General features: G+C 41.1%; 2 pseudogenes; both read right to left on the reverse strand.

Annotated features, from left to right (window-relative positions):
- Positions 1 to 811: 811 nt before the first annotated feature.
- LOC147454505 (uncharacterized) lies at positions 812 to 1,508 on the reverse strand (annotated as a pseudogene).
- Positions 1,509 to 8,178: 6,670 nt separating this feature from the next.
- On the reverse strand, positions 8,179 to 11,504 carry LOC147454506 (uncharacterized; annotated as a pseudogene).
- Between the last annotated feature and the right edge of the window lie 291 nt (positions 11,505 to 11,795).

The following is an 11,795-nucleotide window of genomic DNA, read 5'->3' on the forward strand; positions in this document are numbered from 1 at the left end:
AGTCTAGGGTTGCTAATCTAACGATCGAAAGGCACTAGAGGTCAACTATTAATACTATGGGCAATCTCTCAATTTTCTCTAGTCAGTTAAGTTGTTTAATCGCAAGAGCCAAGTATTTCATGTCTGAGGGCTGACTAGAGGCTATACCTAGAAGCCTTGTAGTTAAGATACGATAAAAGGATTTGCTCATGAAATCATTGCCTAACTTATTTCCTTTTCTTTGACCCCCCAAAGTCTTTTCACAGTGATTCAATTTTGATGTGTGTGCTTATTTTGTATGCCTTGGGTTTTTTGCTTTTCAAGGAAAAGCGCCCACACTGGGAATCTCTAGGATGCTAGTACCATAGGCAGTATATGTGAGTGAAGTACCAAATCAAGCTGAGATTTCTCTTCCAGCTTAAGATTTTTACATTGTGGCACTTTGATTTTTTTGTTTGTTCATTTTCAACATTTTAATTTTGTAGCTTTGGGGGGTCATATAACATCGTTACCCTCCCCAGGCTCATCACACTAGTAAACTCCCTTTACAACTCTTAAGCTAAAGGTGAATAAGAACTAAGCCCACTAGAAAGCCCTACTACATCACACACAATGCTTCCTAAATTGGATTAAGAATCTAAAGTAACCATTGATTATAAGGAAGGTATTCCCCATGGCATTAAGAGAAGATCTCTAACACCTAGATTGGTCAAACTAGCTTAGTCGGAATGCTTGATTTTTAAACCTAGAAAACTGATTCTGACAAAAAATTACATTGAATTTAATGTTTGATACTAAGAAAATGCGCTAAATATTATGGTACCAATCACCATTAAAGCAGGCAAACATGGATGCAAAAAAGATAAGGGGCAATGCTAATGGACAAGAAACACTTGTATGTGTTGATGATCACGCTTGATTTGAAGAGTGAACGAGAGAAAGATTCCGTGAAGGTCCAAATTCTAACAATAGCAACACATTTTTGTACACAGTATGAAACACAAAGAATATCTCTAGGAGGCACATCAGTGGGAAGAGGTACCAACCCTTATTGAACACAATTAAAGAACATAAGGAACCCTAACCTAATTACTTTCACTCCCCCTAGAGAGTCAAGGGAATAGAAAATTGTAGAGATTGGGGGGGAACCCTAAGGCTAAACCCCTATCCTCGTTGTCAAGAAAAACAAAGTCATCATCCATGAAACCATATGTGCCATCCGTGTAATCATGTAAATTGTCTTCATCATTAGAGGCACCAATGTTTACTAAGAAGGTCACTAGATGCCTATAGTCATCTTGGTCAAGAGGGTAGTCTTTCTCAATCGGGATGACATCCTCCACTAAGTATGGACCAGTTGTCGTCAAGAGACGTATCAACCATTACAATTCCTCGAAGTTCCTCTCACATGCTAGAGTACCTACCAAATCCCATTCACATGCAAGCACCCGATAGACTATGTGAAACACTTGTGCAAAGTAAAGAGGGTACCTCTCAGCTAAGGCAGGAGTGTATGACTCTAGAATACTAGCGATATATGTACACACAAATAGATGATGGTTAGAGTAAAAATATTACAGGGGTCGTGTCAAAAGGTCATGTCCTTGTGCATAATGTGTTTTTATGATTTTGTGTTATGTGTAGAACTTGTAGGTTTATATATATTTTTTTAGTTGCTCTTGCTCTTTTACTTTTTTATTTTTGTTTTTTGTGAGTATAAGGCTTTATATATACATTCCCTAAGATTGGGAGATTGAGAGGTTAGGGAGGAAGGTTGAGAGGGAAGCAAGTGAATGATGGATGTCATCAAACACTCCCCAAGGTTTATTTACTAGATACAACAAGGCTTGATGATCCACATAGACAAAAAACTTGTTAGCAAGAAGGTAGTAGCGGAATTTCTTTATTGCATAAATCATAGCTAAACCTTCTCGCTCTGTAGTGGTGTAGTTTCTCTCGGTATCAGTCAATTTATGAATTGCAAAGCTAATGGGATAGTCCAGTTTATGTTCTCCTGGTCGAGCTAGGATAGCAAAGTTTGATGCGTCAATATGCACATGGAAAATTACATTCGAATCGGGCACTCATAGAATAGGAGCGCTATTCAAGGTCTTTTTCAATGACTCATAAGCATGGTCACACTCCGCGGTCCAGTGAAACTCAATAAGAAGTTCTCGACAAAGTTTAAAATAAACCGTTAGTAATAACCAAAATAGCCCATGAACCTTTGAACTCCTTTATAGTTTGTAGGTGGTGGCAATTCAGGTATGGCTTTAATTTTGCTCTCATCTGTAGAAATCCCATTTTTAGACACTATATGCCCCAAAATGACTCCATGTTTAACCCGAAATTGGCATTTGAAAGGGTTTAAGGAGATGCAATACAATCTGCACTTCTCAATCACTTTTTGTGAGCATGATAGATGTTCTTTCCAAGAGGAATAAACACTAAGGTCATCTAAGAAATATTCGCAAAACTATCTCAAATATTTTCTAAAGGCGGTGTTTATTAATCTTTGAAAGGTAGCAGGGGCATTGGTTAAGCCAAAAGCCATAACACAAAATGAAAACACTCCAAATTCGGCTATAAAAGCTGTTTTAGCTGCAATTGTGATTTGATTGTAGCCGGAGTATCCATCTAAAAAGTTATAAGCTTCCTTCCCTTCAACTATTTCAAGTACATGTTTTGAATAATGGTCCCTCCTAGTGGAGGCATTAACCTTCTTGAGATTTACGCACACTCAGAGTTTCCCATTTCTTTTCGACACAATAACTATTGGAGAAACCCATTTTGAGTGCTCAATAGGGTATATGAATCCGCATTTGACAAGATTTTCTTTGCATACTTAAGATTCATTAGGTAGGTTTGTTGTTGGACTGGTTTAGCCATGCTACTCATGGGGATTGTGTGTTGCAACACGGAAGGTGGAACACCTTTCATGTCATGATATGTTCATAGAAAATATATCCTTGAATTCCTTGAGAAGTTCTTTAAGTACATAATCCTCAATTTCTGTCACATCTTGGACAATGAAAACAGGTTTGGGCTCTTCTCCTGGGTCTGCCAACTCTATCTCCTCAACTATCACTGGACTATCATAAACTCCATTGCCTCCATCGATAGGTTTTCTTTGAGCCTTTGTATACACAACCCTACGTTCCTTTGTGGCATAGGATTTGAAATGTTTGGGTGTAGGGTGTAAGTATGTGGGGTCTTGTTGTTCTATGGACTGTGATTTCTCTTCTACTTCTTTTGCTGTTGAGCTAGCTCTTTAGTATGTCATCTCCTTACGGTACGGCTCAACTTTGGCTTCTCTGTAGCCTCTAGATGTGCGATGTCAATGGGTTGTGGACTACACCACATAATACTTTGAAGGTAGTCACCCCAGCTATCTACCAGCTTTCGATGAGAATCACATGCCCCTATATAATTAAGCCATTCTACGGTAGATTTCTTTTCATTTATTCTAGCAGACACATTTGCTTGATATCATCACCTCTTATATCTCTTGCTCTTCTTGTCTAATTTTTTATTACGGCTAGTCTCTAGTGTAGAGTCTTTAGATGAATCGCTACTTGTGTCTTTTGCTCCCTTGGATAGATTGTCATCTAGGGTACCACTAGACCCACATTTTCACTAATATTTATCTGGGATTCTTCGTCCTCAGAGTCAATTTCAATTGATGATTCTAACCCCAAATTGTGTGGGCTATAGTCTTGTGAGACGCTACTGCAATGCCAGTCAAATCTTCATCTTGTAAGTCATCAGAAGCTATATGCATTGCTTCTAGCATATTTAAGGGTACGAGTGGTGGCATTTCATCCCCCTCAAGTGTTACCCAGGTCATCCCCCTATTTCCCTAAGTGTCTATGGTTTCTTCTAAGTGGAACAAATCCACATTGTCCGACTCAATCATCCCAGGTAGTACATCCATATAAGGAAAATCCTCCCCAACATCATTGTCCACTTTACATGTGTAACAATACTACAATGGGGCCGAGGGAACCATGGTGTCAGATATATGATCAATTATAAACCAGTTTCCTAGAGGATGTGCTTGACCAGTTATAAGATCCACTCAAATCACAGAATCTTGGAATTGCAAGTAGACATGGTTTTTTAGACGTCATGCACCATTTTTGTTTCCCCCATGAAAGGACGTCCTAAGATCATCTCAAATGCCATAGTGTGCTTGGAGAAATCCATAAAAATGAAGGTATTTCTTATTTTATGTCCAAAGACCTTGATCTTGAGATCTTCTAGCATCCCAATAGGTTTAACAATAGACCCATTGGCCATCTTTACTACTATGGTTGTGGTCCCAAGAGAGGTCTTCCCATAGTTTCCCATCAATTTTTAGTCACAATGCTAACTCTAGCGCCACCATCAAGGATTCCCTTCATAGTTAATCCCTTGGTAGTGATTGATATGGTTGCATTTAATTCATCACCCTCAAAGTATTCTCCCAACTTATTAACATGTATTTCTACAACAAAGTTCTCATCTAGGTTGGGTTGTGGATCTAAGTGTTCCTCCTCTATTGGCATCTCCCTAGCTCCATCCATCTATGAAAATTGTGGTAGCCCGACCTTCAATTCTCCATTGAGGAAAGCTCAAAGAGCTAAGAATATCTTAGGGTCTCCATATAGTTTGGAGATGATGGTGGTTCTAACTTCTGAAGCCATGAAATCCATCAATTTGGCAATATTTAATGGCACCTTTGGGCTTCAGTCCATTGACGTGAAGAAGATGGATCTCCATTGCTTTGATAGGGTCAGGTAGTTCCTCTGTAAACATTATTTTCCACAAGAAGTGAGTACACCCACTTTCCCGTGACTTTAAGTCACTTTCTTCTTGGATGACACTAGGTATGGCTAGGGGTCTATTGAATTTGTGAGGTTGTTGTTGCATAGAGAACAATGTGTCTGTAATCTGGATCTGCCTAGGTGCTGGTTCTAAATCCCTTTGGGTATCTTCTACTAAACTCCTTAATTGTTTGACTCTCTTGATCTCCTTTGTAGGGTTTGGATAAGTTTCTATCTACTTCTTGGACCCAGGCCATTGTGGTTCATGACAATATTCCTTGTTGGTTTCTTTCATTGTAGTCGTTTTGGTCTCCATGGTTTCACCTGAATCAAAATCCTCTTCAGTGTTGTCCCTATGTTGGTCTTTGAGTTGGGGTCTAACTTCACTAATTTTTTCGATCTCTTCCTTCGTGTTTTCTTCTTCTTTTGAGATTGGAAAATTAATGTCGTGTCTCTTTCTTCAAGAATATAATTTTGTTTTTGGAGCATCGATCGTGTGAATACGTGTTCTCGTACCACAGGTGTATTTTGTGATAGCTCCTCGGTAACCTCAATCAAGTTTAATGGCGTGATCTTCATCGCATTTGTATTATTTGGACAAATGATCTATGCCACATCGATCACACATGAGTATCGGCATTGTAGACGTGCTCGCTTGATTGGTTTGCATTACTGTGGCGTTCTTTTGTAGCCTAATAGGACACTCGGCTACATGATGTGGACCTCCACACTCATAGCATTGAGGAGGTGGTCTCTTGGCAGTGTAATTGATATTTTGGCCTCTTGCAATAAGAGCAGCTATTTGATAGATAGGTTTGACTTGTTCCCAATAGTTCTCCATGTAGTATTGTGGACTTTCTTCAAGTGCATCAATCGTGTAGGCAATATTAGCGTCTATATCTTCCTCACAGCCTTCCAAAAAAGCAATATATGACTCACGATCCACTTGATTCATAGACGTGATTCTTGAATGTGGTGGTTGCGGTCCTAGCACTCGAGGTGGTAAGGGTGTTGTTTCAACAAAATTTTGGGCCCTATGGACCATGTGTTGTGACGTTTGTTCAAGAGGTGGGTCCGACATCAATGCAGGCACTCGAGGTGCATCTGTCCATGCTAAGCTTGGTCTATTGGCCATCACACACTTAAATAGTATGAAATCCTTATCTTGATGACCATACCTCCCACAAGCATTGCAATTCCCATTGAATTCTACTCTAAAAGTAGGGCATTCACTGGTACTATGCGGACCATAGTATATTGAGCACCATTGTTTCTCCCTTCTTGGATACATATGATTTTTTTGCGGGGTGTGAGTATGAAGCGAGCCACACGAAGTGAGCAAGGAGTAGAGTGCAAATCACTTTTTACGAAAACAATAAAATAGGTGAGCAGTTAGCATAAAAGATTTGGTGTCATTGAGGGTGTTATAGTCAAGACATCATCCACACAATGTAAGAGACAAATTGACAAGGCCATGAATAATTGGTTAAACCAAAGGTAAAAGCGCCCAAAGTATAGCAAACCCCCAAAAAAACAAACCTTGAACTTTCTCTGTTTGTTTCCCTGCAGTGTGTATGCAAAACAGAGAGCTGATTCGACACTTTGTTGGCAAAGGTTGGGTTGCGGGTTCGTATCCTTGTGGAAGTGGGGTTGCACAAGTTTATAATCTAATTGCAAATATTCTTGCTGATCCAAATTTACGAATATTCATGCTGATCCAAATATTCTTTCTAGTGTGAGATAACGGGTGTTGAGCGGGTAGCAAAACGGCTCAAAGTTTTAAAGAAGGCAGCAAAGGAAGATCCTATGAAGTAATTTGTCTTGCAGTTAAAACATCAAAAGACTGTCATTCGGTGCAAAGGACAAGTGCGGGAAATCAAAAGGCCAAATGCATCCTATGAAGGAGAAACATCTGGAATTCGTACAACAATCAGTCGTAGTGTGAGGTTCCACAATGAGACAGGTGAGGTTGACTACATAATCGACAAACATGTAGGAGCCGGCTGAAGTTTAGCAGCTAGTGTTTGGTTTGTGATGTTTGTCAGGCAGTATTTTATCTTCTCGAGTCTTAGTGGAGGGGTGAGGAAAGGACAAGTCCATCCAATTCCTTCTGCTTCCTGGGTGAGGATAGGAAGCAGGTACACCCAAGAAAACACATCCCATAAGCCTTGAACCCTCAATCTTGGGGGTTACATCACGAAGGCTTCACCAACCAAGCTATGCTTCTTGGGTGGATGTGTTGTTTGTTGAATCCATTGATTGCATAGCAATACCCACTTCCACTACATGCTATCCTTTGCTGGATCAATATAATGACAATAATCTACATGCACACATACATACATGCAAAGGGTAGATCCATGAATGCCCACTATACACCATAGCTTGTAAAAAGAGGAAGCTAGTCAAAGGCATCGTTGTCCTCAGGAAACCACTTGATGGCATGCCGGTGTGCCCCCACACATACATACATGCAAAGGGTAGATCCATGAATGCCCACTATACACCATAGCTTGTAAAAAGAGGAAGCTAGTCAAAGGCATCATTGTCCTCAGGAAACCACTTGATGGCATGCCGGTGTGCTTGGGGCACACCGGCAAAAAGCCCCAAGGGGACTTCGATAAATCATAGAAAAACATCCTATGGCCAGACGTACAGAAGACTAACGTGTTCTCGACACTGATGATAGAGAATACTTCACACTCAACTTCACTTCACTGTTCAGCAGGAAACTAATTGAATTAACCTTGAGCAACCTGATGTAGAATACTACAATTTTCAAAAAATTCTCAACCTGATGCACAAAGTAGACTCAATAAAACCTGACAGCAAAATGTAGAGATTATCTCGAGCACAGCAATCTGCATATAGCATTATGTGAACACAAAATTTCAACCAAAAACCAATGCAAAACATACAGCATGTCAGCTATAGTTCAATACTCCAATAAGGAAGGAGTCTAGAACAAATCCAGTGCATATAGCCTTATGTATACACAACAATTTCAACCATATACCAATGAAAAACATTTCCAACATGTCAACTACAATTCAATACTCCGATAAGAAAGAAGGAGTCTAGAATAGATCCGGTCGTCTCCTTCAAACATCAAAACATGGCGACCCATGAAGGCAGCAGCCAACCCAAACGTTCCCGTGTCTGCAAAGAGGTCGAGCACTGTGTCTTCAATGCAACTAAACAAGGATATTATGTACTTTGCCAACTTCTCGCCACGCTGAATCCCACCTCGCCAAGGCTTTCCCTTGCGTACTGAAATATCCTCAAGGGGAACCTTGCATGATAGAGCAGCCATAAAATTACACATTGTTACCTTCATGCACATTATTTCAAGATTAAATGTCCTATGCATAGATTCAAAGTATCAATTAGGTTCCTACACATCATATATTATGTCCTTTGCTGATTGAAAACCCTCCCCCAGGTCCATCTTTGCTAGTTGGTCCCCATGTACATCAAGAGTTGTGATTGGGGTGGATGATCTCACAAAGACCGATAGCATTAAACAAGACATCTAAAAGCACAACCACTCCAAATCATAAGAAGATATATCACTCAATACTTGGCCACAAACAACAACCCAAACCAAATGGAGGGAGACTCACATGCATGACAATGTGCCCATTTTTGGTTCCAATTGGTGGAGTGCAATGGACAATCTGTCGTTGGAACATTGCAAACCCAATCTGGTGGCTATGCGCTCAATAGACACTCCTTCCTCCAGTGGATACAAGCAAACTAGATATCCCAAGTCAGAAAGGTAGAGGTCTTCCAGCTTGAAAGTGCTCTCAAATGTCATTGGGCCAAGCTTGTTCCACTCCGGAACCTTCTTCTGGGCAAATCCTTCCACCGCTACATTAGAAGGAAAGTCAGCATCAGCACAGTTGTTTACTTGCTTCCCTTTAATCCTCCCTACGCTGCAGACAATAGTCAGTGCCTCAGATACACTAGAGGTCAGCTCCTCGCTCTCGATTGGGTTAGTCATTGCCTTCCACAATTCCTCCACCTGAACATGAAAGCAAAACACAATGCCTGCGCACAACTCTTCTTTTAGGCGCCGACACGTATTTGATAGTGCCAAAGACATTTCTATCTTTTAGCCTTACCTGCTGGTTTCAATTCAGGTGGAAAATAAGTGCCCTTGCTGCTGGATTCTCCTAAGGTGGTTCCTTTCCCTTTTAGACTACTGTTGTGCCACCAAGTATTTATTAACTATTTCTTTGCCGAGGTTTACTTGTATTGGAGGCCTCGTGCCACTACTCTTAGATACTGTTGACCCAGTGGAGGCAAAGTGAGATATTAAGTCCCCCCCTTGATCTTGATGTTTTGTTGTCCCCATCTGCAATTGTGTCTTGTGCAAGTCATACAACTCTAATTCCTCCTCTGGTGCCCATCAACCAAGCAAGTCCAGCCACCAAGGGCAGTGCCTTGTCTCCACCTCACTCAGATGCTACATTAAATGTGCACTTGTCATGGGCATGACAACATTATTTGCAAGAGGATCTCATTGAATCATCAAAGAGCTATACTTACCCTACCAAGTTTCACATCTTGGTACATGTAAACCGGTTGGTCCTCCTGTTTCCAAACGTACTCCATGGCAGGTATTTTTGCTATATGTTTCTCAGCATGCTCTTTTCGGAGCCATCTATAAGAGATCTAACAGATGAAATGAGCCTCTACACCAGTATAGTAAATTGAAGAAACAACAAAAGAAAGGAGTTGCACGTGTAAAGCACCCATGTTGCAGCTATCTTCAGGCCGCGGGCTGCACGCCGCGGGCTAAAGATCAGGCTCATTAGAAAACTTTATTCCCCCCTCATTAGTCCTGAAAGCCTTTCAAAAGAAGCTCATTCTACATAGTTGTACGTATGAGTTCCAACAAGATTCAGGAGGTGGAGGCACATGATCGACTTCCCTTATCTCTTGTATGAGTATACGACCATGGTCTGCCAATTGCAACCAAAAGCAATACATATGCAGCCAATCACGAACCTTAGCTTTGTCATTTGGGAGTCCCTCCAAAGTTCTCTGGTTTGCATTGTGGTTGTCCAGCATGCACACAATCTGAGCTTTATTAGCATCGCTAATCATTGATGATCCTATCATGTTCAGTTTCTCCTCAGTGGCAATGTGGGTGGATGGCTCATGCCAAGGCAGTGACAACACAATATTCCAATACTGCTCCCCATTGCTTGGGTTTGCAATCCTTGCAAACTTTGATGTCTTACCTCGATAAAGTGTCTCCACGTTCCTTATAATCTTGTCACGGCTACCTTTGTCATCAATAAGAAGCCCCTTTGATTCCTTTTCAATTTTTTGTTCCATGTCATCCTTGAAGATTAGCTAGGTCATGATTTGAATGGGAAATGAAAACCAACTCTTCTTACCCCGACCACCTTGAATCCTCATCTCTGATTCCACCCATGCTTTGTACTCTTCTTCCAGGTAGGACAAAAGTGTGCTCTTGTCAGACTCACCTAGCTTCCTAAGTTGGAAGAGTCTATCCCCAAATGTGGTTGGCACAAAGGCAAACTCGTTTATCCTATGTCAGACAAACATCAAAGAAAAAGAAATTTATTAATGGAAATTCATTCACAGTAAATTTATTAATGGAAATTCATTCACAGTAAAGACCAATGGAGCTTACTTGTTTAAGCATGACAAGGAGAAAAGTAATTCTCCAACATCTTGCTTCCTAAACTCTAGAAAATTGCATAAAACACTACAGTGCTTGCTCGTTGCAGAGGATTGTGCTGAGGACAAATCAATACAAGTTTTACAATCAGTTATGCAGGAAATTCAAAATGGCTAAATATGATCTTACCCTCAGCTATGCAAGCCATCCATGCTCGATGTCTGTTGTTTCCATCAAAGACATTTTTCCTGTAAGATAGGGACCCCACTCCTCGCTCTGAAGCAATTCCTCCTCGTACCTCTGGTTCAATTCCTTCCACCCATCATCCCAGCTCTCATGCATTGCATCTATTAACAAAGTCTGTTCTCCCTCCAAATCATAGATACTGACGGTGAAGGCCCCCTTGCTGGGAATATAGCCACCCATTTTCTTGAAGATCCTTGACACAGTCCTCTCTGTAAGTGGGCTAATCTTCCTAATTGCCTCGGTTGGAAGCATTCTGCACAGTGGGACCATAGGGGGTGGTTGGACGTGCTTCACTTTGATCCTCTCCAAAAATGCCTGTGGCGTTGAAGTTTCCAAAATTTTTCCATAGATCTCTATCTTTTTCTTTCCTGTGGTAGCCAGGTCTAAGGTAGTGGTCTGCTGGGTGGAGACACTCTCAGATTGACCATCGTCATCCGCCTGGTCAGCCCAGCTACACTGGCAGCTACTAATTCTTGGGCTTCTTCAAAAAATTCATCCTGATCCCCAGAGCCGTCTTCAGTTCCAACAACAACACCCACAACTTGGTCTGGGTTAGGAATCTCTTCCATGACAACATCAATAGTGTCGGCATGCTTCTTTGGGGACACTTCAGCTTCGTGGTCAGGACTGCTTCCTTGGAGGGATGTGGTAGCTTGATCTAGTGTACTGAGCAAATCACCCCTTCTTGCGGAAGTCCTTGAGCTACCTGCTTTGCTAGCAGCCTATAAAATTTTCCTCTTTTTAACCATTGGAAGTTCAGATTCAACAACTAAGCAACATTTAGATTTCATGCAAACTGACCTTGTCACCCATGACATCTAGTTAGTATAACACGACAATACCAAAGCTAACCACACAGTGCTTGTCAAGTTTTTCAATACCATTGGCCCACACACACAAGTGATTGTCACAAAGTCATTGCCCCCCACACACAAGTGCCTGTCACAAATTCGAGGCTGACACGTCATCACGAAAAAGGCGGCTCACTATAAATATAGTTAAAACAAGGTGGCTTTTAGAGAACTGCGTCTCCACTATAGTTAAAACAGGGCGGCTTTTTGAGATAGGATGCAATTTTGAGAACTGGTCCATTGTAGTTGACCCATTCA

This window comes from Adiantum capillus-veneris, chromosome 7 (assembly GCF_014529385.1).
Source record: "Adiantum capillus-veneris isolate H3 chromosome 7, ASM1452938v2, whole genome shotgun sequence".
Classification (NCBI taxonomy): Eukaryota; Viridiplantae; Streptophyta; class Polypodiopsida; order Polypodiales; family Pteridaceae; genus Adiantum; species Adiantum capillus-veneris.